The sequence below is a fragment of the Pistacia vera genome, unplaced genomic scaffold (genome assembly GCF_008641045.1).
Source record: "Pistacia vera cultivar Batoury unplaced genomic scaffold, PisVer_v2 Contig526, whole genome shotgun sequence".
Lineage (NCBI taxonomy): Eukaryota > Viridiplantae > Streptophyta > Magnoliopsida > Sapindales > Anacardiaceae > Pistacia > Pistacia vera.
The window spans coordinates 1,181,703-1,208,280 of record NW_022196364.1 but is presented as its reverse complement, the minus strand read 5'-3'; the positions used below and the strand labels follow the sequence as shown (position 1 = coordinate 1,208,280).

Sequence of the window (26,578 nt, the reverse complement as noted above, 5' to 3'; positions counted from 1 at the left end):
ATGTCTCCTTCCTTGGTTTCTAACGGCGATTTCACTCCTCAAGTCGGTCTGTGAACCGCGTGGCTTCAGTCTACAGTGAAGTTCAAACGAGCCGTATCGACCACGCGCTTCCTCTCCCTTCCATTCTCCGTAATCCTTTCAAAATCGTCGACGGTCCCGCCAGCTCGGCCGCGCAATCCAGGTCATTCTCAGTTTTTCAAATATTCATTTTAACACTGATACAACTTGTTTGTTAATGTTTATCGATGTTTTTAATTTCACAGATGAGATTAAGAAGTTGTTTCCGAGTTTGTTTGGGCAACCGTCGCAACCGGTGCCAAACGATGTCAACGCTGCCGGCGGATCAAAGTTGAAAATCGTTGTCGTTTTGTCTGGAGGCCAGGCGTGGGACACAATGTGATCTCAGATTTTCGGTGAGGATCTAAACGAAGCTGTAGTTTTGAAACGTGATTTTTGTGTTTCTTTGGTATATTACTTGCAAGATCGCGTGAAAGGTATGTTGTGTATGGATTTGGGGGGTCCAGTGTGGATCATGATTTAGAGTGGAAAAGTAACCCGTCCGCCCGCCCCCGCGGTGGGTTAAAGTTTGGTGGGCTGGGCCTAACCCGCCCGCCAACAAAGGCAGGCCGTTAGGCCCGCCATTTTGGAGAAAATGGCTGGCCCACCCAGCCCGCCAACCCTAACCCGCCGGGTTAGGCACGGTCCAGGCCGGGTTAGCCCGATTTCTTCTTTTTTTGTTTTTTTTTTTTTTTTTTTTTATTTAACTTTTCAAATAAATATTAAAATATAATGTGTTTTATGTTAACTTTTCAAATATCAATAATTCAATTCAATTAATTTTTTTTTTTTTTTTGTTACATTTCAAATATTAATTCAATTTTAATACAATAAAATTTAATATAAGAAAAATTAGACTTATTCATTTATCAAAAAATAAAATAAAAATTACAACAATTATTGCGTCGTTAAAAACCTCACCAAGAAAACCCAATGGGAGAAAAACTTGGTAAGAAAAAAGAGTGCAATAATTGACAATTAATTTACAAATTACAGTTTACAAACAACAATTTGGGGGTGGACGGGTGGTTCACTAGGACCTCCCTCATCTGTATCATCTATTTACAAAATTGAAATGATTATATTAAAGTATTGCGAAATCTCGTATTGATCTTGATGGCGCAATCATTCCCAATCTCGAAGACATGTGAGGACTTCAATCATTTTGGAGAAAGTTTAGCCTCCTTTCATTTAAAATCCTTCCACTTGCACTAAATATTTGTTCGTTGAGACGGTTGAGACAGAACAGGAAAACATCCAAGGCAAGTCTTGATAATACCGAAAAAATACATTTTCTGGCTCTCCAATACTCTAAGATATCAAGTGATCTGTTGGAAACATTTCGGGGTTGCCAAATTTGTTGAAGTTCATTACTCTGGACTCCATGGAGGACAGTATATTGTTGTTGTTGTTGTGTGTGGTGGTGCTTCTAGAGGAGGTGTGGCTTCGGATTCGGTCCTCTTCGGCCTATTCAGTGCATTCCAAGAGTATATTCTTCATTTGTTGTTTCTTCTGATACAGCTTCTTGGATATTTCACCTCTTTGCGACTGCAGGTTCCCATACCTGTTTTCATATTGGAAATATACTTCGAAAAGACATTTTTTACCTCTCCTATTTGATTGACTATGTTCGGTTTGTAAATTTTCACTTAAATGTCAAAACTATTTTCTAAACGTGCTAATTTAATCTAGGATCAAATATAGCACCTAACAATAAGAAAAGGAATGGTTTCCCATATTTTTAAAAAAAATTTCAATTGCCTTTATTGGTACATGAATCAAGCATTAAATAGTACTATTTCATCTAACAGGCATATCTAATGCAAAGTTCTAGGAGACATATTGATTTTATACAAGCTTCTGAAATTCAGCATTTCTTTATTACTACTAGTAATTCAAGCAAAAGATTCCCTAATTCTATCAATATTTTGTTTAATTGTTTTCAACCACTTTTCACAATTAAATTAATAACATGACATGCATAACGTTGGTGAAAAAAACTTCAAATTGTATATAAAGGATAATTAATTTGAAAAAAATCTATAACTTTACTATTAGATCTGCATTATCTAAAGTTAAACTTATCACTTTATCAATAATATCATAATCTTCTAAAACTTCAACAATTTTATTATAGATTTCTAAACCACTATGACCCATCCATTAATCTCAATCCTAATAAAGATTTATTTAATTTAAATTCATTATCAAAATAATGACTAGTCACACAAATATAATCTTTTTTAGCTCTACCACTCCAATATTGGCAGTTAGAGCCACACTAATATGACAAGTATAAAATTTATTTTTTAATTCTAATTTATTTTTCTAAACAATTTTATAATCATTTAGTTGCAGTTTTAGAATAACTTTTAAATCTTGGAAAAAATGAATTTTGAACAAATCTTTCAAATTTTATCTTCTCCATATTAATAGGTTATCAGCTGAGCAATATAAAGCTAACTGTTCCTATATACATCAAATTATAAGCCAAGGAGTACCCATATTAGTTATTTGAGTTTGATTGCTTTCTCTATTTCCATGTTGATTAAATGTTTTATAGCATGCCTTTTAAGTACTAGTACCATTACCTGAATCAGCTTTATAAACATTTCCACATTTTGCATCTTGCTTTCTTGCTTGAACGCCATTTTCTGTCTCATAAACTTGTCGAAATGCGCCCAAACTCTGTTGTATGCCTGTCTTCGGTTTCGACGGTATGTTGATGAACCCCCTCAACTTGAGATGGAGTTGGACGAGGACACGATTACGAGGACGACTTCTAAACCACCAGGAGTTTGGAATCGAGGCATATTTTGAGGTGTATCAGATTCTGAGACTGGGATTGGGACAGCAGGATATTTGAATCTCCTGCATTCATATAAAATCAGTGGGACTAGGACTAGGATAGTAGTTTTCTTCATCGCTAAATTGATGGAGAGAAATATCTATCAATTGTAGTTGAAAAAAAAAAATTGATGTAGAAGAAATAAATTAAAGAAAGAGAATTGGAAATGGAATTGGAATTTGGAAAATTGGAATATGATTGAAAATTGCAAAACATAAAAATTAATAAGAGCAAATTGATACAAAAAGATTAAGAATAATGAATATTAGAGAATGAGATTAGAGAATATAGAGAATGAGAGAATGAGATTGAGTTGTGAGAAAATTGAGAGTTTAGGGCCAATTTATAGAAAAAAAATGGGAAAGAAAATGACGAAAAAGACCCTCCAACGGCTAATTTCAAGGGTAAAGGGTAATTTAAAAATAAATAAGTTACATTTTTTTAATTTATTATTCGCCAACCCACGGGTCAACCGGCGGGTTGGCCGTTGGTGTAACAGCCAACCCGCTGCCCGCCGTGTTGGCGGTCCTCCTGCAGAGAGGACAAAATAGCAACCGCGGGCATCGGTTGCCATTTTGCAACCGGCCCGCCCAGGGTTTGCTAGCGGGTTGAACCCTCTTCATTGCGGGCCGGTTAGGTTGACCCGCCTAACCCGCCCATTTGTTCCACCTCTAATCATGAAGGGCAAATACATTGAATTGACTCCCGAATACATTTCCCGTACAGAAACCAGGTACGATTGTTTGTTTTGACTGTGATTCATAGTTTTCAATTGTTCGAACTTCTTCTAGAGGAATTAATAATGCATGTTAGATTAATTATATTGGCAAATTGAATTAGTAGTGAGAACAGGATTGATCCAATAGTGTAAATTGTATCACAATTTGTGCAATTATTATTTTATTGCGTATTGATGTTGAAATAAACAGTTTATATTTTCAGTATTTTGCTTTGAATAAATTATTAAGTTCAAATAGTCTTTTATAAATAATGATATAGAAAGCAAAAGTGTAGCTGGTGGTTTTATTGAAATTAATATTGTGAATTTTAAGCATGTGTTCATTAGTTTTGGGCAAGTAGAAGTAAATGCTCAACTTGCATGTTAAGGTTACATGTTAGGTATCTCATTCTAATTGTTTGTAATATTCTTTCCAGGGTGGTTTTGATATGATTTGCAGTGGGAGAGACAAGATTGAAACTCCAGAGCGGTAGACTGTTAGCTTGATGATTGATGATTTGATGGACTTTGTTTTGAGTGTTTATTTGTAAAGTGTGGCGGAGTATATGGGCTTTATTTTCAGTTTAAACAAGCTGAAGAAACAGCTAGAAGCTGGATTTGGATGGCCTTGTGGTTATTGGTGGTGATGACTCAAACACAAATTCTTGCCTCCTTGCTGAAAACTTCAGGTGTGCTATATTGTTTTCAATACAATTTACATGTTTAGATGAAATTGCATTTGATATATATATATATATTATATATTATTGTCTGCTAGCAATAGTATTTTATGAATGTACATTTAAATTTTTTATTTGGGGAGTCATTGATATAATGATGGAAAGGAGTTACTTTTTTGCTGTAGCTGTATCATTGGATACTTCCATATATTTGCATAATGTTTATTATTGTATCAGGTTTAAAAATCTGAAAACTCGGGTGATTGGCTGCCCAAACCATTGATGGTGACTTGAAATCCAAAGAGGTTCCCACAAGTTTTGGATTTGATACAGCATGCAGGGTGAGTATAGCTGTGCATGCAGATTTTGCATTTAAACTTACATCGTTGATATTTCAACCTTTGAGGTATCATGTTACAAATTTACAATGATTGATTAATGTCCTTTTTTTCTCTTGACATGCTTTTGCCTAAATATGATCAATCTGTCGAGCAGAAGGTTATGAGCTTATTAATTTGTTGATAAAGCTAAAAGCTATTCTCACCGCTATTACTACTGAACTCTATCCTTCTTTTCATGTTTCTATGCTTTTCTAAAAATCATAACTGATTATCATGGTATGAAAGTTGCTATCATGCATTCTTTTATGTTTGCTGTTCAAATAAGGCAACTGGATCGCAGTGAACATGGCAAACTTCTTTTGTTGGTGATTGGAGATGACTGCAATTATAATCTCATTTTAGTGTATAAGTTGTCGGAATAACACAGTTTCAAACAACTGTAACATGTTCTTGTATTATACAGATATATGCTGAAATGATTGGAAATGTGATGATAGATGCCCGGTCAACTGGAAAATATTACATTGTAAGCATTTGTGACTTGATTCTGATATATTATATACTTTGTTTTGAGTATAAAAATGATCATTCTCCCTCAGTTTGATTTTTTGAGAAAGTTATGAGTATTTTAACATGTCTCTGCAGTTGTGGCTTATGGGACGTGCTGCTTCCCATATTACTCTTGAGTGTGCACTGCAAACTCACCCGAACATCACCATTATTGGAGAAGAGGTAATCTCATTATGTTATTGCTCAACTTTCAAATGACTTGCTTGGTTAAGATTCTCATGTTCTTAATAAACTTGTTGCTGGTCTAGCATTAAGACATTTTTTGTATCTTTATGAACAATAGTGGAATTATGTATCTTTGGCACAATCATGATAAGTTCTATGGACTTTATCTCCCTTATCCCAAGTCACTGAGAAAATCGAGTGAAAAGCTTGTTTCTTGGCTACTGTTTGAACCAAAAGATGCATACACATTGGTATCACTTTCATGGATATTCCAATATGTTTTTCTATTGATTGAAAATGTAACGGTCAAATATTATAGAGATACTTGATAGATCTAAGCACCCGACATTGCTAAATGAGTTAGCAAATACAGAAAGATCTATGGTTTAAGCCCCTATTTGTTCTCTGTAGTCGATGACTTGGGAACAAGCTTTTTAAAAATCTTCCTTTGACTGGGATATCTCTTTCTGCAGGTTGCTGCCAAGAAGCAAACACTGAAAAATGTCACAGACTACATTGTAGACATAGTCTTAAACGTTTTGGACTTGGTTACAACTATGGTGTCATACTCATTCCAGAAGGTTTTTAGGGCCAAAAATCGTCCTTGGCCCAAATAGGAAGAAGGACCAGGCCCAGTCCTGCAAAGGCCCAAGCCATGCTAGTTTCTATTCTAAACTGAGGAACAAACCGGCCCAAACCGAGCGGGCACAAGCCTCTCAAACCTGGCCCATGTCCTAGATCCATGGACAATCCAAAGCCCACAGCCCTGTCATAGTGCTTTCCTATTCCTAATCACCTTCCAATTCGAAGACGCCTTCCTAATTTTGACCATTTTCCTACTTAGCAATTCTCTTAAACAGAGTAACCTTCCTATTTTGATATGGGTAAGACAACATCCCACGACCCTAATTCTTCTAGGGTTTACATCAGAGTCAGATGAGGACTCCTGTTTCCACCAGGATTGGGAGACTAGACGATCACTATATAAGCAGAGGCCTGCCTCTCCACAAGGACATCCAACATTACACCTTCACACCCGAGACTCTTCACTCGAGAGTTTCACATGTTCGCCGTAGTCACAGTCCCGACTAGACTTCCGGTAATCTCTTTCTTCTAGCCCTCACTATATTAGCCCCTTCAGCCTTACTGACTTGAGCGTCGGAGTGCCTACGGCAAACACCACCCTGGTGTTTCCCGTTCGCTTCACGCTGTGTTTTCTCTACGTGCAGGTACAGCGATCGCTAGTGGCCTTGACCTCACGGGATCAGACCCCCTTCCGTACAGGTAGATTTTACGTCTACATTTTGGCGCCCACCGGGGGCCTCTGGCAATCTTTCGGCGTGACGAACCCTGCCACGTGGAGGAATATCCCATGGCTGACAATCCAGAGGACGTTAACTCAGGCATCGAGGCCAGACTGGAGGCTTTGACCGCTCTCATGCAACAAACTTAGACAAAGTGGCCGCACTGGAACCGAAACGCATCCATCCGTCAAACCATTCGCTGAAAGAGAAAGTCAGTCGATTCTATGAACTCGAGTTTCTCCCCGGCCAACACACCCCCAACCGGTTCCGCACCATTATCCCCTCCTGCAACCCCTCTCCACACCAGGGCACCAACACTCGGATTCTGGTAAAGGGCCGAGTACGCTTGATGCATTGGCGCCGACTACTCCATTCTGACTGACGGAGATAAGGACATAACGGCGCGCGCCCAGTCGACCCATCCCAGCCTCATGATCAAAACGGTCTAACAGAGGATCCTAAGGATCTCCCATCTCCACCATGCCACTCCCCCTCCAGTCAACTCAAACACAAACCCCCTCCTGCCTAGCTCATCCTCGCGGGGTGAACGGCCAAACCAAACCGACTCCAGACCTTGAACTCATCCATCCCGAAAGACCGAATGACTACCAGACAACTCCCCTGACCATCCATGTCGGGAAGAACAACAGTGACAATGGGAGTCATCCAGCCAGAAGGGATGAACGAACATATGCTACCAAGGAACGCACGACGGTCTGATCCGTCAGTCTACCCCCGGGGGATGACCCCACGAGGCGTACCAGACCCGTAAGACGGATGACCCGATAGCATTTCCTTCCCCCGTAGAACAGTTATTGGCTAAAAGACTGGCCGACGTCGAGGCAGTAATGAGGCTTATCCCGGAATGCCATCCCAACCAAGAAAGCACCGAATTGTTACGCGGAGTCACCTTTTGCGGACGAGATCGCCCTGGCTGACATGCCCCAAAAATTCAGTATCCCCAACATGAAACCATACGACGTACCACCGACCCGGACGACCACATAGCCTCGTACAAACAGCGGATGTTTACTGTTTCAATACCCCCCGCTCAGAGAAGCCTGTATGTGCAAAAGTTTCGGTTCGATTTTGTCTGGTCCGGCGCTCCAATGGTACACGAATCTCCCGAACGGATCCATCGATTCGTTCGCTCAGCTTACTGACACTTTCGTGGAACAGTTCGCCAGCAGCAAGAAGCTAGAGAAACTGTCGGTCGACTTGTACCGAATATACCAACGGAGAGGACCGTTAGAGAGTACGTTAGCAGGTTCAACAGAGAAAATCTCTATTCATTCCTGTAACCCTGAGACTACTGGGACGCCTTCAGGAAAGGCCTCCTTCCAGACGGGAACTATACAAAGCTCACAAGCTAGGCTGCACTACCATGGAAGACGCTCTGGCCCGAGCCGTGATCCAGATAAGGTGGGAGGAAGATGAGATGAACCGAACCGCCCATTCTAGATACGAACCTAGGCGGAACGACAGGAAACCGGAACCTAGACCGGCAGAGCACCGCTACCAACCCCCCTCACGGAATATGAACAGAGCCAGGAGACCATATGACCGCCAACCCTCGAGAAACAATAACAGTCAATCGGGATCGAATCAATTCAGAATACCAGAATATATCTCAGCATCGAACCAACCCAGTCGTAGCGATAATGAAAGGTATGGGATCCGCTGTCAAGTGGCCTGGTAAGCTCAATCCCGAGGCAGGAGAGACACACCAAGTGGTGCGAGTTCCACAACGACCATGGGCATAATACCGCAGACTGCATCGCCTTGCGGCTCGAGGTTGCCGCACTCCTAAAGAGAGGACACCTCCGTGATCTGCTCACCGACAAAGGGAGAACACCTTAGCCAAAAGCTCCAAACAACATCGCCCCCTCCGCAGAAACTGACACCCAAGGGTTTTGCTCGCTCATCTCCGAGGATCGATATCAGTGGGGTAAGTTACTCCTCGCAAGCGATACGCTAGAACCAACCACCATGAAGTGCAGTCTGTTCATCGGTCTCGAGGACATACTCCCATCAAGTGATCATTTTCGAGGATGACGAGCCGATCACCCTAGTTGCCCTCCACCACGATGCTTTAGTCCTCTCCCTGCAAATAGCCAACATCCTAGTGAAAGGGTGTTCGTAGATGGAGGTCGTCAGCAAATATCCTGTTCCTCGAAGCAGTAAACAATGGGACTAGAAGAAGCAAATATCAACACGACCGACATTGCTGGTCGGATTCAGCTCGGAGCAGAAGTAACACATCGGGGAGATCACCCTTCCTATCTGCTGGCGGAGTGAACAAACAGACAGTCTTCCTAGTGATCGACTGCCCATCCCCCTACAACGTCATTCTGGGCCGTCCCTGGATACATGACATGCGGGCAGTGCCATCGCCCTTCCATCAGACGATCAGGTTCCCGACCAAGTGGGGAGTACGGGAGATCAGGGCGACCCTAAAGCTTCTCGGGATTGCTACAAGAACCCTTCAAAGGCAAGGGAAACTCCTCATAGCAATTACAGTCTCGTCCGACCCTCCGAACCGAGCCCGATCAACCGACAATGGAGGAGCTGGTGAGGTGCAGATACATCCGGATGACCCAGAGAGAAAAACAAACTAGGCTCCCGCCTCGACCCCGAGACAAGAGAGAAGCTGATAGACTTTTTGACAAAGAATGAAGACTGTTTCGCCTGGTCCCATGCCGACATGACCGGGATCAACCCAGACGCGTATGGTCCACCAGCTCAAGGTAGATCCAGATCACCCGCCTGTCAACAGAAAAGGAGAAAATTCGCAGCTGAACGGAACCAGATCATCAATGAAGAGATCGAAAACTCCTAAACAACGGCATGATCAGAGAAGTCCACTACCCCGAATGGCTGGCAAACGTCGTAGTCGTAAGAAGAAAACGGAAGTGGAGAGTGAGATCTGCATCGACTTCACAGACTTAACAAAGCCTGCCCCAAAGATTCTTTCCCCCTCCCACATATTGACATGTGTAGATGCGACCGCAGGCACGAACTCCTCAGTTTCATGACCCTTCTCGGATACAATCAGATCCTAATGCATGCGGACGACCAGGAGAAACAGCTTTCATCACCGAGAGGGGAACCTATTGTTACAAGTGTAATGCCGTTTGGACTGAAAACCGCCGGAGCCACCTACCAACGTCTGGTCAATAAAATGTTTTCTGACCACTTAGGGAAGACCATGGAAGTTTACATCGACACATGCTCGTCAAATCCCTGATTGCTGAACAACACCTTGACCACCTTAGCCAGGCATTCGCCATTCTCCGGAAGTACAACATGAAACTGAACCCAAAAAAGTGCTCATTTCGGCGTCTCATCAGGTAAATTCTTAGGCTATATGGTTACTCAGCGAGGAATAGAAGCAAACCCCGACCAGATCAGAGCGGTTCTCAGCATACCATCCCCAACCTGCGTCAGAGACGTCCAGCGTCTTGCAGGGCGAGTGGCCGCCCTGAGCCGTTTCATCTCCAGGTCCGCCGACAAGTGCCACTTCTTCTTCCACGCCCTCAAAAAAATCCAACGGTTTGATTGGACCCCCTCATGCGAAGAAGCCCTACAACAGCTGAGAGGTATTTAACTACACCCCCGCTGCTGTCCACACCCACGAACGGGGAGAACTCTATGCTTACCTAGCGGTCTCGGAGACGGCCGTATCGCAGTACTAGTCCGAGAAGAAGAAACGAAGCAGTCACCGGTCTACTACATTAGCAAATCGCTCCTCGACGCAGAAACTCGGTACAGCCACTGGAAAAGCTTGCCCTTGCCCTCATCCATGCATCCAGGAAGCTCAGACCGTACTTCCAATGCCATCCTATATGTTGTGATCACCTCATTCCCGCTCAAGAAAATTTGCACAAACAGAGCTGTCAGGCCGACTCATGCATGTGACAGTAGAACTCAGCGAGTACGACGTGTCCTACCAACCACGCACCCGCCGTCAAGTCCCAAGCATTAGCATTTCATTGCCGACTTCACACCAAGCGAACCGCCCAGGCCGAAAAAGAATTACTATGCATGAACGCGCACCACCTCTCAATGGACTCCTCCTAGTAGACGGATCCAGTAATGTCAACGGAGCGGACTCGAAATAGTACTGATCACACCAGAGGGAGACATCATCCAGCGAGCAGTCCGTTGTGGGTTCAAGTGCACGAATAACGAGGCCGAATACAAAGCCCTCTTAGCTGGACTTAACTTGGCCAGAGATATCGGCGCCAGACCTAGAAGTGAGTCAGACTCCCAACTCGTGGTCAATCAACTACAAGGTACGTACCAGCACGTGACTCAAAAATGACATCCTACCTAAGCTGGTCAAGATTGCAGACCAAATTCGACGAGTTCTCGATAGTACAGATCCCCAGAACCGAGAACAGTCATGCCGCCGCCTTGCCAACCTTGGCTCAGCACTCCCATGTTCCTCTGAGTCATCCATCCCCCTCCTATTCATGCAGTGGCCAGCTAACTGGAAAGAACCACCACCCGACAAGTCTGCTAGAGAAGCCATGGGCATTGGCAAACGACTGTTGGATGAATCCGATAGGGAAGTACCTGGAAGACGATGAGCTCCAGCTAACAGAAACGAAGCACGCCGATTGAAAGCAAAAGACCGCCAGATTCACCCTACATAACGTCAACTCCTCGAAAGTCGTTCTCGGGTCCCTACCTCAAATGCATAAGCCCAGAAAGGCCCAAACTGTCCTATCCGAACTCCATGAAGGCGAATGCGGTAACCCACGCAGGGGGCCGCAGGGGGAGCAGTCTTGCTCACCGGGTGATCACCGCGGGTTCTACTGGCCGACTATCCGTATCGACTCGATCGCTTACGCAAAGAGTGCGATAACTGCCAAAGGTTTGCCCACGTCTCACACCTCCCACCAGAACGACTCCACTCCATTTTGACACCGTGGCCATTCTTAAGTGGGGAATGCCATCGTGGGAAGTTACCTACTGCACCAGGGCAACGGGTTTTCATGTTGGCAGTGACAGACTACTTCACCAAGTGGATCGAAGCCGAGGCATTGGCCCAGTCAGAGACCGAGAAGTCAAAGGTTTCATCTGGAAAACGTATCTGCCGGTTCGGAATACCAAAGAGATTGTCACCGCACATGGGTCCCAGTTCATTAGTTTCGGGCTTCAGGGATTTCTGTGACATGTGGGAATAAGTTAAGCTTCTCGACACCCCGCAACCCCCAGTCTAACGCCAGGCCGAGTCGTCAAACAAGACAATCATCAGACACTGAAGAAGCAATTACAGAAAGCCAAGGGCGCATGGGCGGACGAGCTACCCGGAGTCCTCTGGTCATACCGAACCAGGCTCGTCATCAACTGGCGAAACACCGTTCTCCCTACATATGGTTCGAAGCAGCCGAAATCATTCCATCCACCAGGCTCCAGTGGGCGGACGAGAAATCAAATAACCGAAACCTTGCCAGAACCTTGACACTGTGGATGAACTACGAGACAAGCAAGTATCCGCAACGCAGCCTACCAGCAACAAGCCGCCCGTCATTACAACCGCAGTGTGAGACGCGCACTTTCAGGATAGGCGATTGGGTCCTTCGTAAGTCTTCCAAACACCAAGGAGATCAACTCTGGCAACCTCGGACCCACCTGGGAAGGCCCCTAAGATAATCAAAGAAACAGGGAAAGGCGCTTACAAACTCCAGACCCCCGAGGCAAAGACATCACAACAGTGGAATGCCGTCCACCTCAACGTTACTACTCATAGGTGAACCCCGTTTTATCGGGAATTTTGTTTTGGTTGCTTTTTCATTGTTAATAAAAAGTGATTGGGCCTGTCCCACCTCCTCTCGACAGTCGGCCTCATGGCCAATACTCATGAAGTACTATTCGTAATTTTCATCTTCGAACACCTTCAATCGGCCCTGCCGATAGACATACGAACACCTTCAAATCGGCCACGCCGATGTACGTACGAACACCTTCAATCGGCCATGCCCGATGTACTACGAACACCTTCAATCGGCCCTGCCCGATAGATATACGAACACCTCCAAATCGGCCATACCCGATGTACGTACGAACACCTCAAATCGGCCATGCCCGATGTACGTACGACACCTTCAATCGCCCTGCCCGATAGACACGAACACCTCCAATCGGCCATGCCCGATGTACGTACGAACACCTTCAAATCGGTCACGCCTGATTCGTACGAACTCCTTCATCGGCCCTGCCCGATAGACATACGAACACCTTCAAATCGGCCATGCCCGATGTCCGTTACGAACACCTCCCAGTCGACCCGGACGATGAACTGCTCACCCTCGAATTCGCCCCATCCTACTCGCGAGAACATCGTCAATCGGCCCGCACAATCCAGCTTGGCACCTTGGTCCGGCTCCATCCAACCCCGAAACTGAACTAAAGATGGCACCGCAACTCATCCAAGTGACTACATACTCGTTCAACCCGACCGAACGAATGACCCCAAACTATTGAAAAAGTTTGGATCACACTAACCTAGCCCAACTAAACTACGCGTCTCAGCCATCAGTCACGATGAGGTAACATGCACAAATACTAGGAAGAGAAACAAAAGAACAAGTGATTCATCCAAGAACACGAGAAAAACCCAGTCAAAAGTCATATATATATAGGGCACCAAACGCCCAAGTTCGAAATACAGAAAACGGCACAGACGCCAGATGAAAGGCATCGCAGGCCCCAAATACAAAAAAAAAGGGGGGGGGCACTAAGCATCCTCGGCACGAGCCTCATCCTCCGTCAAGTCGGTCGCCAGGCAAACACCACTAGTGCTCGGCCCCGGCCGGGCCGCTCTCGTCCCCAATGCCCGGCCGACTAACTCAGGCACCTGCTCCTCGCCCTGCCCTGCCGGATGACCAATCTCCTCTTCCAATACTCCTGCATGAGCCAGTGTCCTCATCCGGATCCCAATGAGAGGTCCCCCTCTTTAAACTCCGCATGACTCGCCTCGGGCCTTATAATGGCGTCATCAGCAATGAGATGCACTGCTCCCTGAGGGACTCGACCTCCGCGGTCCTCTCGCAACTCGCGCCGCAGCCTCTCGACCTATGCCTCACTATCCCGAGGCGCTGCTGACTCTCCTGTTCAGCCTTTCGGGATGCTGCCTCCTTTTGCCGCAAACCAGCATTGGCCTTAGATATATCCTGTATTCGCTTTTCCTGCGCCACGACAGACCTCCTCAGATGGAGACTGCTATGAGTACCTGCAAACAAACTGAGCAATTAGAAGTCAGTCAAACAAGAAAAGTAAACAAGTACGGTCATACCTGAACACGCGGGATACGCCCCAGTCAGCGCAGCAACCGCACCCATCTGGTTCAGACGCGCCTCGTCAGCCGGGAACAAGAAGGAGTCGGCCAGCTTACTCATTGATGTCGCGTCCGAGTAATCACGCAGTAGCGGAATCGTAATAGTGATAGTCCCGCCTCCTCATCCACAATGGCATCCTGGGACGACCCGACTCCGACGAGGGCTCTGACTCGCGGCTGCCGACTGGGCGGCGTCGCCAATACATCCTCGACCCTCACTATCCGCTCTCACCACACAGAGACTCCCTCTTCCTCTTCTCTCGACGCCTGGCAATGGATTCGCTCGCGCTCGGGACAGTCAATTTCTTCATGAGCGACTCTGCAGTGCAAACTCTCTCCAACGTTTTAGTTGTTCAGCCCGGACTCACCAAAAATGAGAATGGTTGGGTACCGCCTCAGGAGCACATCCCAAGTCTGCTTCAGCGAGGGAAGGGATACTCTCTGAATAGCCTCTCACCCCGGCCCAAAGAATACTGCTCTCAGATTTGACTCTGCTAGCACCCACTCGCCAATCCCTCTGCCCAACGGGATGGCTAACACCCTCTGGGTAGCTACGTCCAAGCCGTCTCCGCTCTGCCCGACGCGATTGAATCGAGCTCTGCAAAACAAAAACATAATCAAGATTTAGTAATCAAAAGTACTAGAGAACAACGAAGTTCTCACCAGTTGCTCGCCACCCGGTCGGATCTCGCCCATGCCCCTATCTCCAAAGACGGCCGACCCTTCAAGAAAAGTAACGGTCTTTCCAGTTTTTGTCACTGGACCGCAGGTCGGTCACCAAATGATAACCGATCGTGGCCTCAAGTTCAGCAGATATCGGCCCTTCTCCTTATCGTTCTCCTTCGGAAGTACGAGTACAGCACTCGTGCAACCCGAACACAATCTGATGCCGAACCAACATATCCTCCAAGCCATCAACAGCCTTCAGGCGTTCGGCATAAGCTGGGAGGGGGCGATGATGAAATGATTCGCACCTCCCAGACTAGGCGAGGACACGGTAACCTCAAACCCATCGTGAAACCACTTCCTCGATACGCAGACCCAACCTTCAGCCTCCCAGTCAACACGTTCGTACGACCGCGGGGTCCGAACCTTAACAGAACCAGGGATATGATCAGGGTACGAAGGCGCCACACGTCACTGTCCCTCACGCCGGCGGATGTCCCTGGTCAGAATCCACTGCCCTGCTGGTCGGCCCCCCTAAGCTACTACCGACGTAGAGGGACTGTCCATCCGGAGTCTTCCCCACTCCTACCATACCGACCCGAGCCACTCGGCCCAACTCCACTCGACCCTGAGTGCCACTGACTCCGTCGGCACACCGACCGAACATCCCCTTCAGGCATACCACCATAGTGGGGTCAGCTCATACTCGTCCCCCATTCCACCTCGTACTCGAACTCCGCGACGTATCACCCGACATCGTTCACTCGCCCGTCCAACCGACCGACTCCTTAAAGAAATCTGTTAAACCACAGATCGCCCTTAACGCCGAACGGTGCTCTCCAACCGACCTCCTCAGCCTCGTCGACCCTTTCTACAGAAGTTGGAACCTTAGTCGCCCCCCTAGCCGCCCGACCGAAAGGGTGAACTAGCCAGTCTTCACCACAAACGATTCTACTCTGGTTCGACCTATCCAACCGAACACCTCATCAAATTCAAAAACACCAACTCGTTCGCCCCGCGACACGATCCATTCAACTTACCCTAGCCGTCTACCACCTCGATCACAATCCCTCAACCTAAACTCACTCGCCCTGAGTATCTACCCCCCAGACCACCGCACGCCTCCTCGTCCTCGTCAGACGCACCGATCGACCTAAACAACACCTAAGCCGACTTCTTCTTCCAGGCCCAATCCAAAAGAAAAAACCCCAAAAATCAAATAAAAATATATCGAACTGCCAGATTTTTTCCCACTGCTCACCGGAAAATTCAACACTCAACCTGTTCTCTAAAAATCCTAACACCAAACACTCGAAAATCCAGTTTCAACCTACTCAAAACTTTATCTCACTTCCCAAAAATCTTTCGAAAGAGAAATCTACCTACAAGAGCACAAAACGTCTTAAGAGAAGAAATTACCTTGGAAGATTGAAATAGAACCACTTTCCGCTCAAGAACCTAGGACAAAAACGCAGAAAAAAAAAAAAAAGGGAAGAAGGATTTTTTGAAAGAAAAACGCAAAACCAAACGTGAAATGGAAGATACACAGTCTGCTCCCCAATTTTGTAAAGAAAAAGGCACCACGTGGGCGGCTATGATTGATCAGTTGTCAGAAGTCCTTCGTTTTCTTCCCGCTCTCGAACGCGAATCAATCCCACCGTACACGTGCAGCGATCCTAACCATCTGGGAAATCGTGGACCTGTGCGGATTCCGCATATCGTCGACCGACCTCCCGACCAACTCGTCGGAACATCCAGAAATATGTCCTGACACGCCCAATTTCGCACCCAATAGCGCACTAGCCGTTCGATCCATCCCACCGATCGGCTTCTAGGCCAGAAGCCTTCTCAGACGTCTCGCATTCAACCGACCCGGAAGGCTCGAACGTAGACGCACGAGCTCGGCGTTGCCCGAGTTAGAACCTTGATGAAGCTATCAAGCCTCATCAATTCGCCCATCCGAGGCGAACGAGGAGTCACATGTTCGGTCTCCCCATCTATCTGGTCGTCCCTACAGCCCGACCGAATGATCTTGGTAACTTACTGGGCTTCGCCCGACCTGGCAGGACGAATAACCGCCCCTCGGTGTTTCCGCAATAATGCGCCAACGTACCGAGCGACCGACCTAGCTTTCGTCCTTCGCTCATCGAACCGGTCAGGCACAACACGTGGCAGCATGCTCTTGTTCAAGAACGATACCGACCAAGACCAATCAAATTACTCGAGTCGGTCAACTCTCTCCCATGATCGCACTCCATGAGGAAAAGAACGAGCTCGCCTTAAGCATAACCTACTCTCTAACTTGAGATACTCTCAACTTAGGAGTGGGGACAAACTGTTAGGGCCAAAATCGTCCTTGGCCAAATAGGAGAAGGACCAGGCCAGTCCTGCAAAGGACCAAGCCATGCTAGTTCTATTCTAAACATGAGGACAAACCGGCCCAAACCGAGCGGGCACAAGCCTCTCAAACCTGGCCCATGTCCTAGATCCATGGACAATCCAAAGCCCCAGCCCTGTCATAGTGCTTTCCTATTCCTAATCACCTTCCAATTCGAAGACCGCCTTCCTAATTTTGACCATTTTCCTACTTAGCAAATTCTCTTAAACAGAGTAACCCTTCCTATTTTGATATGGGTAAGACAACTCCACCACACCCTAATCTCTTCTAGGGTTTGCATCAGAGTCAGATGAGGACTCCTGTTTCCACCAGGATTGGGAGACTAGACGATCACTATATAAGCAGAGGCCTGCCTCTCACAAAGGACATCCAACATTACACCTCACACACGAGACTCTTCACTCGAGTTTTCACTGATCCGCCGTAGTCACAGTCCCCGACTAACTTCCGGTAATCCTTATCCTTAGCCCTCACTATATTAGCCCCTTTCAAGCCTTACTGACTTGAGCTCGGAGTGCCTACGGCAAACACCACCCCGTGTTGTCCCGTTCGCTTCACGCGTGTTTTCTCTAACGTGCAGGTACAGCGGATCGCTAGTGGCCTTGACCTCACGGGATCAGACCCCCCTTCCGTACAAGGTAATTTTACGTCTACAATGTTTAATTGATTTTATTCCTGAGGTACTTTTTCTTATTGTATATTCTATCTTTTTTTTTTTTAACTCCTTTTCCTGTACAGTTGTTATTCTAAAAGTCAATTATACGCTCCTAATTCCTGTATTGTCTTTTGACTTGTATTTCAATGATACTGAACATGCAGGTGGCAGCAGCTTATTGCAGAACTGAATGAAATTCTTGCCCATGATGTTGTTGATGAAAATGGGCTATGGAAAAAGAAACTCACTAGTCAATCTCAACAGCTTTTTGAGTTCTTACCTCAAGCTATTCAAGAACAATTGATCTTGAAAGAGATCCCCATGGAAATGTCCAGTGTGTATTTTATATTGCTGTTCTTGTGTTTGACTTGCGCTAATGATTTTTCCAGCTTTTGTTTTATCTTTATCTCTTTCCTCTGGTAGTTGCCAAGATAGAACCAGAAAAAATGTTGATTCAAGGTTGAGACTGAGTTGGAGAAGAGGTAACAGGAAGTGCATATATAAAGGCCAATTTAAAGGGCAGTCCCACTTTTTCGGGTATTTAATATTCTTAACCTATAAGATCCTTTGAGTCACAAGTTCTAATAATTAGTAGTGTATACTGGAGCTTAAGTGTTATGGTAGATGAACTGACCAATGGAGAGTGCTTATTTCATGTGAGTTTCAGTGTCTACATATTTGACAATGTTAGACGCATAAGAAACTTTGTTTAAATTTGGATTCCTTGCATTAGTTGTAAACTTCTGTTTATTCATATATGCAGTATGAAGGAAGATGTGTTTGCCAACAAACTTTGATACTTCCTACTGTTATGCATTGGGTTGGGTGCTGGAGCTCTCCTTCATAGCGAAACAACCGGCTTGATATCATCGGTTAGTACTTTAACTCCTCTGCTTTAATCTACTGTGCTACTTGACGATTAATACTTAGTTAACTGTTTGTTTGTAATTCTGGTGATATATCCAGGTTGGAAATTTGAGTGCTCCAGTTGATCAATGGACTGTAGGTGGAACTGCTCTGACCGCATTAATGGATGTGGAGAGGAGACATGGTATGTGAACTTTCCCTTCAACACCTCATTGTCACTCTTATCATCAAGAGCTATACTGTAAAGAATTCGCTATACCTATAACTCTCTGGAATATTATACTTCTTACATGTAATGGTATTTTACTGCACTGTTTCGGCATCAAAAACTTTTTCTTGATTAAAATTGTTTCGAGGATATTTATAAGGTGTTTCTGTTTTGCAGGTAAGTTCAAGCCTGTGATCAAGAAGGCCAGGTGGAACTTGATGGTAAGAATCATTAATGCGCACTTTATCTTTTTTAGCGTATGAGCTCTAAATTAGTTCTGCACCTCTGATGAACTACTTCATCTCGAACACTAAGTGACAGTTTATTCGTAATGATTTTTCAGGTGCTCCATTTAAGAAATTTTGCATCCTTGCGGGAGGATGGGCCCTCAAAAATCGATACATTAGTGCTGGTTGGTCCTGACTTTAATATTTACTTTCAATCATTTTACCTCAGTTTATGGCTTTGTTGGCCAGTTAGAATCGGTGGACCTGCAGAATTAAGATTATACGACTCTCTTTTAGCTATCATTCATACAAACCTTATTAAGATTTTCATAATATTTTGTAATCAAGTGAATATTTTGTAATTTTTTAGTTATGTCAGGTATATGATCCAGAATATTCTAGGATTATGTAATCTCCTAATTATGTCAGACAAAATTTGTGTAATCCACATTGACATAATTAGGAGATTTAGGAGATCGTATACTCCCTATTAAAGGTGTGTAACTCCTTAGTGATAAATCAATGATTAAAAACCAATTCTTTCAAACAAACCATGGTATCAGAGCCACTCTCTGCTCTCTAAAAAAAAAAAAAAAAAAAAAAAAAATTCTCATTGTAGAGCAGCCATCAAATCTAGCCGCAAAACAACACCAAAACTTCCTGCAAAACAACAAATCTCCATATCAACCTCCTGCCATATCAACACCAAAACTTCCTGCCATATTCAACCTCCAGACTTTCTGCCATATCAACCTCCTGCCATAATCACCCCCCTGCCATATTCAAACCTCCTGCATATCAACCCCATACCATATTCAACCTCTAGACTATCCAAATCCATCTTCAAAAATCTGCCATATTCAACACCAAATACCCAAAAAAATAAAAAATTCCCAAACCAACCATCTTCAACAAATCTGCCTGCAAATTCACATCATCACCCAAACAACTTCAATCACAAGAAACACCACCACGCTGACGTCAACACCCGTCTGTTTCCGGCGACTCTGATCGGCAGTTGCTGTGCCATCTGACTTGCTTGTTGTGCTTGTTATGGAGTTTGTTTTTTAAACTTTTGTTTTATTTTTTCCTTTTTTTTATTTATTTTTCTTTTTTTCTTTTTTATTTTTTTTATTCTTAAGTAATATTTAAAAAAAAAAAAAAGGAACAGTCAAGTCAAAAAAAAAAAAAAAGGGTCGCACATGTCTGAATCATCAGGATCAACCCATTTTATTCAATCCGATGGAGCTTTCAATGCAGGAATTCTCTTACTAAATCGAACTATGATGTATGTTCTCACTTATGGAAATGCATATTGCGAAGAGAAAAACTTTCCTATATTCGTGAAAGAAACCACCACCAAAGGAATCCGATGAGGGGTATGAAAAATGGTATGCTGAAAACTAAAAGTCAAACGATGGTTTTTGATGTCCATGTCTCCTGAAATTATGAAGCGTTTCTCTCCGCTTATCCACTACTCGCGAAATCTGGAGTGCTCTATCCAAAGCTTTCTATGATGGAAGCGATGAGTTGCTTGTCTTCTCCTTGCACTAAAGCCTTTACTACTAAACAAATGGAAGGTCACTCTTTGTCTATTATGGAGAATTGACAGAAATTTTCAAGAATTAACCACCGAAATACAGTGTTATGAAGGATCCCGATGACATAATAGCAATATCAGAAATCTATCGAGCATTGCGATGCACATTTTTCTTCTGCAGGTTTGGATGGAGAGTTCGAACAAATTCGTGGAGAAATTCTACAAAAAAAATCCGGTTCCAAATTTAGAAGAGAGTTACTCAAAGTTCGACGAAGGCAGTTCGTCAAACTACCTTGAAGGAGAATAAGGAAATATTGAGACTTCAGCATGTGGCCCAAAATAGAAGTTAGCATGTAAAATCCAGCAAATCATACAACACAGACAGAAATGCACCCACTGCAACAAATCTGGTCATAACAACAACCAATGTTTTGACTGGTTGGATATCCTGACTGCTGGATCAAAATCGTGATCAAGGAAAGAATTCCAAGAAAAACTCTATTGCTGCTATTGTGGAAAAGAAAGAAGATGTTGATCAGTGGCTCATCTTTGTATCAACTACTGGAAATGAGGGAAGTCTTTACATATGTGTACATCTGTTTCTAATAGTGTATGGATATTGATTCTGGGTGCTAACCGATCACATGACATTTGATTCTATGCATATTTCACACTTAAAACCATCCTCACATAAATTTGTGTCTACTGCCAATGGTGAGTCCACTCAAGTCATTGAGAAGGATCAGTAACCTTTCAAAATACTTAAACTTAGATTCAGTTCTAGTGTTTCCTTCCCTAAATTACAACTTGTTGTCATCTCACAATAACCAAAAACTTATCTTGTGTGGTATTTTTGGCCTGATTTTGTGTGGTTTAAGAGCATTCAGACAAAACAACGATTGGTTGTGGTATTAGACTAGGGCAGCTGTATTACTTGGATTTAGAGAAAAAAAAATCTGCCATAGTACAACAAGCTTTTATAGTCAGTGGCTCGGAAGAAGACAGGCAAAATCCTCCATCTGGTTATGGCATCGCGTCTTGGACATGATTCTTTGGTTACTTGAAGAATATTTCCAAGTTTGTTTAAGCAAAGTGATGTTAGTTGTTTCCCGCTGTGATGTTTGTGAACTTTCAAAGAGTCATCGAGTTTCTTATCCATAAATTGAATAAAAGTTCAAATCCCTTTATGCTTATTCACTCTGATGCTGGGGGCCCTCCCAGTTAATACTTTAAGAGGATCACGATGGTTTGTGTACTTTCATTGATGACTGTACAAGGATGACTTGGTTTTGTTTGATGAAATCTAAAAGGGAGGTCAATGTGGTATTTCAAGATTTTACCAAAGGGTTCGTACACATAATGCTCAAGTTCAGTTCTACGAAGTGACAATGGAGGAGAATATCAAAGTACAGACTTCAGCAGTACTTGACAGCACATGGTGTTATTCATCAAACTACTTGCCCCAACACACCCACAACAATGGTGTTGCGTGAGCGAAAAATCGGCATTTATTGGAGGTTGTTCGTGCTTCCTTATAGAAGCTCACAGCCATTGGCTTTTGGGAGAAGCACATCACTCTGCTGCCTACATATCAATCGATACCTCTAGCTCAATTGAGTTCCAAACTCCATTTCAAGCTCTTGGTAAAATAGTGAATGCTCCAACGGTTGCAAACTTACCACCTCATGTTTTTGTTGTGTTGCTTTTTACACCTCCATAAACATCAACGTAACAAGTTGTCTCATCGAGCATTGAAATGTGTTTTCGTGGGTACGGTTCTCAAAAGGGTTATCGATGTTACCATCCTCCAACCCAACAACTATTTGTAACCATGGATGTTGTGTTCCATGAAGATTGATGTATTTTCTTCTTGAGTTTGAACTTCAGGGGAGTATTGTCCAAAGAAATTCAGACTCTTGACTATGCAGTTCAAGATGTGGGAGACTATAGTCAGAAACTAGACATGTTGATCAACAGAAGATAAAGTGGATGAAAATGTCGAGGTGTGTATCTCCGTCTGAAGAAACTTCATCTCAGTCTAATCTCTCATTCCTGGTATGTCACAACCACCATTCACTTAAATATTCCTGATTTAGAGCCTGAACCATAAGTCTGAAACAATAGAGTCTAAACCAATTAGGAAGCAGTTACCATCAGAAGTACGAGGGATTCCTAAAACCAAGATACGAACCTGAGCCATCTAGTAAGGTTAAATATCCCATGAGTCATTATGTGTCTAATCCTCATCTGTCAGAATCAATTTGTCATTTGTGAATCAATTATCTACTGTATCTATTCCTAACAGTGTGCAGAAGCCTTATCTGTCCAAAATGAAAGCTGCTATGAATGAAGAGATGAAATCATTACAGAAGAATGAGACTTGGGAACTTGTTGATTGTCCACCAGGAAAGAAGACTGTTGGATGTCGATGGGTTTACACTGTGAAGTATAAAGCTGATGGTATGATTGAACGATTTAAAGCAAGACTATAGCAAAAGGGTACACTTAACTCATGGGATAGACTATACAGAGACATTTGCACCCTAGCCAAAATCAACACAGTACGTGTCTTGTTATCTTTAGCTGCAAACCTGGATTGGCCATTACAGCAGTTCGATGTGAAGAATGCTTTCCTACATGAGAATTGTCTGAAGAAATTCATATGTATCCTCCCCAGGGTGTATTTTACCAGGAAACATAGCAAAAAGGTATGTAAGTTAAGAAGTCACTGTATGGGTTAAAACATCTCCGAGGAGGTGGTTTGGGAGGTTCACCAAAGCTATGAAGTTTTTTGGCTACCATCAGAGCAATTCAGATCACACACTATTCCTTAAAAAACAGCAAGGAAAGATCACTGCACTTATTGTATATGTGGATGATATGGTGGTTACAGGAAATGATCCGAAGAAAGGAGGCTCTGCAAAAGTCCTTATCAGAAGAATCGAGATGAAGGACCTAGGTTCTTTGAAATATTTTCTCGAATTGAAGTCCTCGATCTAACAGAGGTATCTTTCTATCACAAAGAAAGTATGCATTGGATGTGTTGAGGAAACTGGTATGTCAGCATGTCAACAGCTGATACACCAATCGAAGAAGCTTAAATTAGGAGTTGAGACTGATCAAGTACCAGTTGACAAGGGAGATACCAATACTTGTAGGAAGATTGATGTACTTGTCTCACACTAGGCCAGATCTTGCTTATGCATTGAGTATGTCAGTCAGTTCATGCATAATCCTGGGAGCACAAGAACGCAGTTATGCATATCCTGAGATATTTAAAACATGCTCTTGGAAGGGAATCTTATTTTCTAAAAATAAGAACTACCAAAATGTGTATGCATAATAATGCTGATTGGGCTGGAGCAGTGGATGACAACGATCTACTTCTGGTTATTTTACTTTTGTAGGAGTATCTGTCACCTGGAGAAGCAAGAAACAGAATGTTGTGGCATGCTCAAGCGCTAAAGCAGAATTTAGGGGAATGGCATTTGGGATTTGTGAAGCTTTGTGGCTAAGATTTCTACACAAGATTGGGTTATCAACCTAATCAACCAATCCAGTTATTATGACAATAAGCAGCATGTGACATTGCTCACAATCCAGTTCAACATGATCGTACGAAGCACGTTGAAGTAGATAGATTTTCATCAAAGAAAAACTGGTGAAAAGATTTTGAACTGCCCAAGATTCGATCAGAGGATCAATTGGCTGATATTCTTACCAAGGCTATCTCCAAACGTATTTTTCTCACAAGTGTTAGACAAGTTGGGCATGTGTGAGATCTACGCACCAACTTGAGGGAAGTGTTAAGATTTTCATAATATTTTGTATATATTTTGAATCAAGTGAATATTATGTAATCTTTTAGTTATGTCAGTTATAACGATCTCAGAATATTTTAGAGGTTATGTAATCTCCTAATTATGTCAGACAAATATTGTGTAATCCACAATTGACATAATTAGGAGATTTAGGAGATCGTAGACTCCCTATATAAGGGTGTAACTCCTTAGTGATAAATCAATGAATTAAAATCCAATTCTTTCAAACAACAAACCTAACGCATTTCATGGATTCTGTTTCCAGGTCCTATTCAATTTGTCGTCCAACATTCACTGCTGTTAATCACATACTGCTCTTGGAGCTTGGTGCTCAAGTTTAAGCATGCTGTCAATTTCATCCTCAAGACAGAAGTCATACGTCTAAAGAAACAATACGAACTCATTGTGTTCTTCATCTCTGAGTTATTTTTATTCATCTCATTTTAGGTAAGAATTTTTTCTTTCATTTTTGGGCTTCAGAAGAATGATTTTTGAGATAGTTAAGCATCTAGTGGTGAAACTTTTTACACTATACAACCTATTCCTCTACATATATTGCTGACACAGTATAATTTTAACATCAAAATTTAGCACCAGACCTTGTATTCTTTTAATACTACAGCAAAACATTATATAATAAGATCGGTACATGGCGTTGTTAGCCGCCGGGCCGGGGGGGGGGGGGGGGGGGGTGGGGGTGTGGGGTTTGTGTGGGTTGTTGTTCACACGGCCTCTGCATCATGAAGGTAAATTAAAGATCAATCAATTTAAAGACTTCAACAACTAAAGATCAATAATTTAAAATGAAGAACATAAGAGGAGAAAAACCTTTACAAAGGCACAAGGCCTACAACGCAGCAAAACCAAAGAAGAGAAAAAAAACAACTGACAAAAAATACAAAGTCTTGGCGCGGACCACAAACTCAAGCACAAAACGCCAACAAAAAAAAGAGCAATCACGCTCCATCAAAAACTCTGCACCTGGAGAATTCACAGCAGCAGCAAAACCACACCAGCAGGATCAACACACCACCATAACAACCCCCTCAAAAGGACAACACACCACAAAAAGCCAGCAAGAAGAGAACAACCCCACTGGAGCAGCAACTTCACCAAACATGCAGACTTACACCACCACACCAACCAGCCAAAAAACAAGATTAAGCACTTCGACAACAACTAAAACACACAACACATCCTCGTCTGAAACCAGCCCAACCAAGAGAATAATCAAATGACTACTCTCCTCCAAGGCTTGGAAAAAAAAAACCAAAAACCAAAATTCTCTATATGCCCACAACCACAACCATCACTCCCCACACAGAAACATAGCAAAACAAAACTGGCAGTCCAGAGAACAAAAAAAACTGCCCTAGCAGCCCACAATCTCACAACTAGAAAGCAAAAACATAGATCAGTTCATCCATAAAAACAAAGGAAAAACATAAAAAAACGTGGACAACACCCCCAAACACTACGCAAACATAGTCCACCTACAAAAGCACCCCACATCCCCACTCCAACGAATCCAGCACCCGAATTACTCCCCAAACCCATACCTCACACTCTTCCCACAGCCAAAAAGGAACCATCTCCACCTCCACCACATAGAGAGAGAGCGAACAGACTAGTGGTTCCAGAAACAGAAAAAATTGAAACCACCTCCAACCTCCTAGGCCCACGGAGGAGAGAACAACAGACCAGTCGTTCCAGTTGAATCAGAGGCAACAGAGGATTAATTGAAACAGATCAAATGAGATGAATTACCTACTCCGTTAACCTTCGTTTCGTTGTTCATTGTTGTAGTCAATATTTTATCTACCGTCACCCCGTAACAATCCTACGTCATCAATTGCAGTTGTTGTTCCTTCACCCTAGTCCATTGTCGCCATATCCTACATTATTTTCCTCACTCACGTCCGATCGTTTGTCCACCGTTATTTGCCGTCACCAACCTTCCCTCATCCTCTCTCCGAATATCTCCTGATGTACACCAACAATGCCGCTTCTCTATTTTTTCCTTCACTCGTCGTAGACGGTTTTCCTAGAGTCAAAGTACTGTTAATAACGCCGACGTTCGTTCAGCCGTCCTCCACCATTGCCGCTACCCAACGATTCTCTCCCTCAAACGTCGTCTATCGTCTCCGTTTAGGTTTCGTTGTCACTTG

The 26,578-nt window shown here is 43.6% G+C and overlaps 1 pseudogene; it reads left to right on the top strand.

Annotated features, from left to right (window-relative positions):
* LOC116107064 lies at positions 1-24,751 on the top strand (annotated as a pseudogene).
* Positions 24,752-26,578: the final 1,827 nt, after the last annotated feature.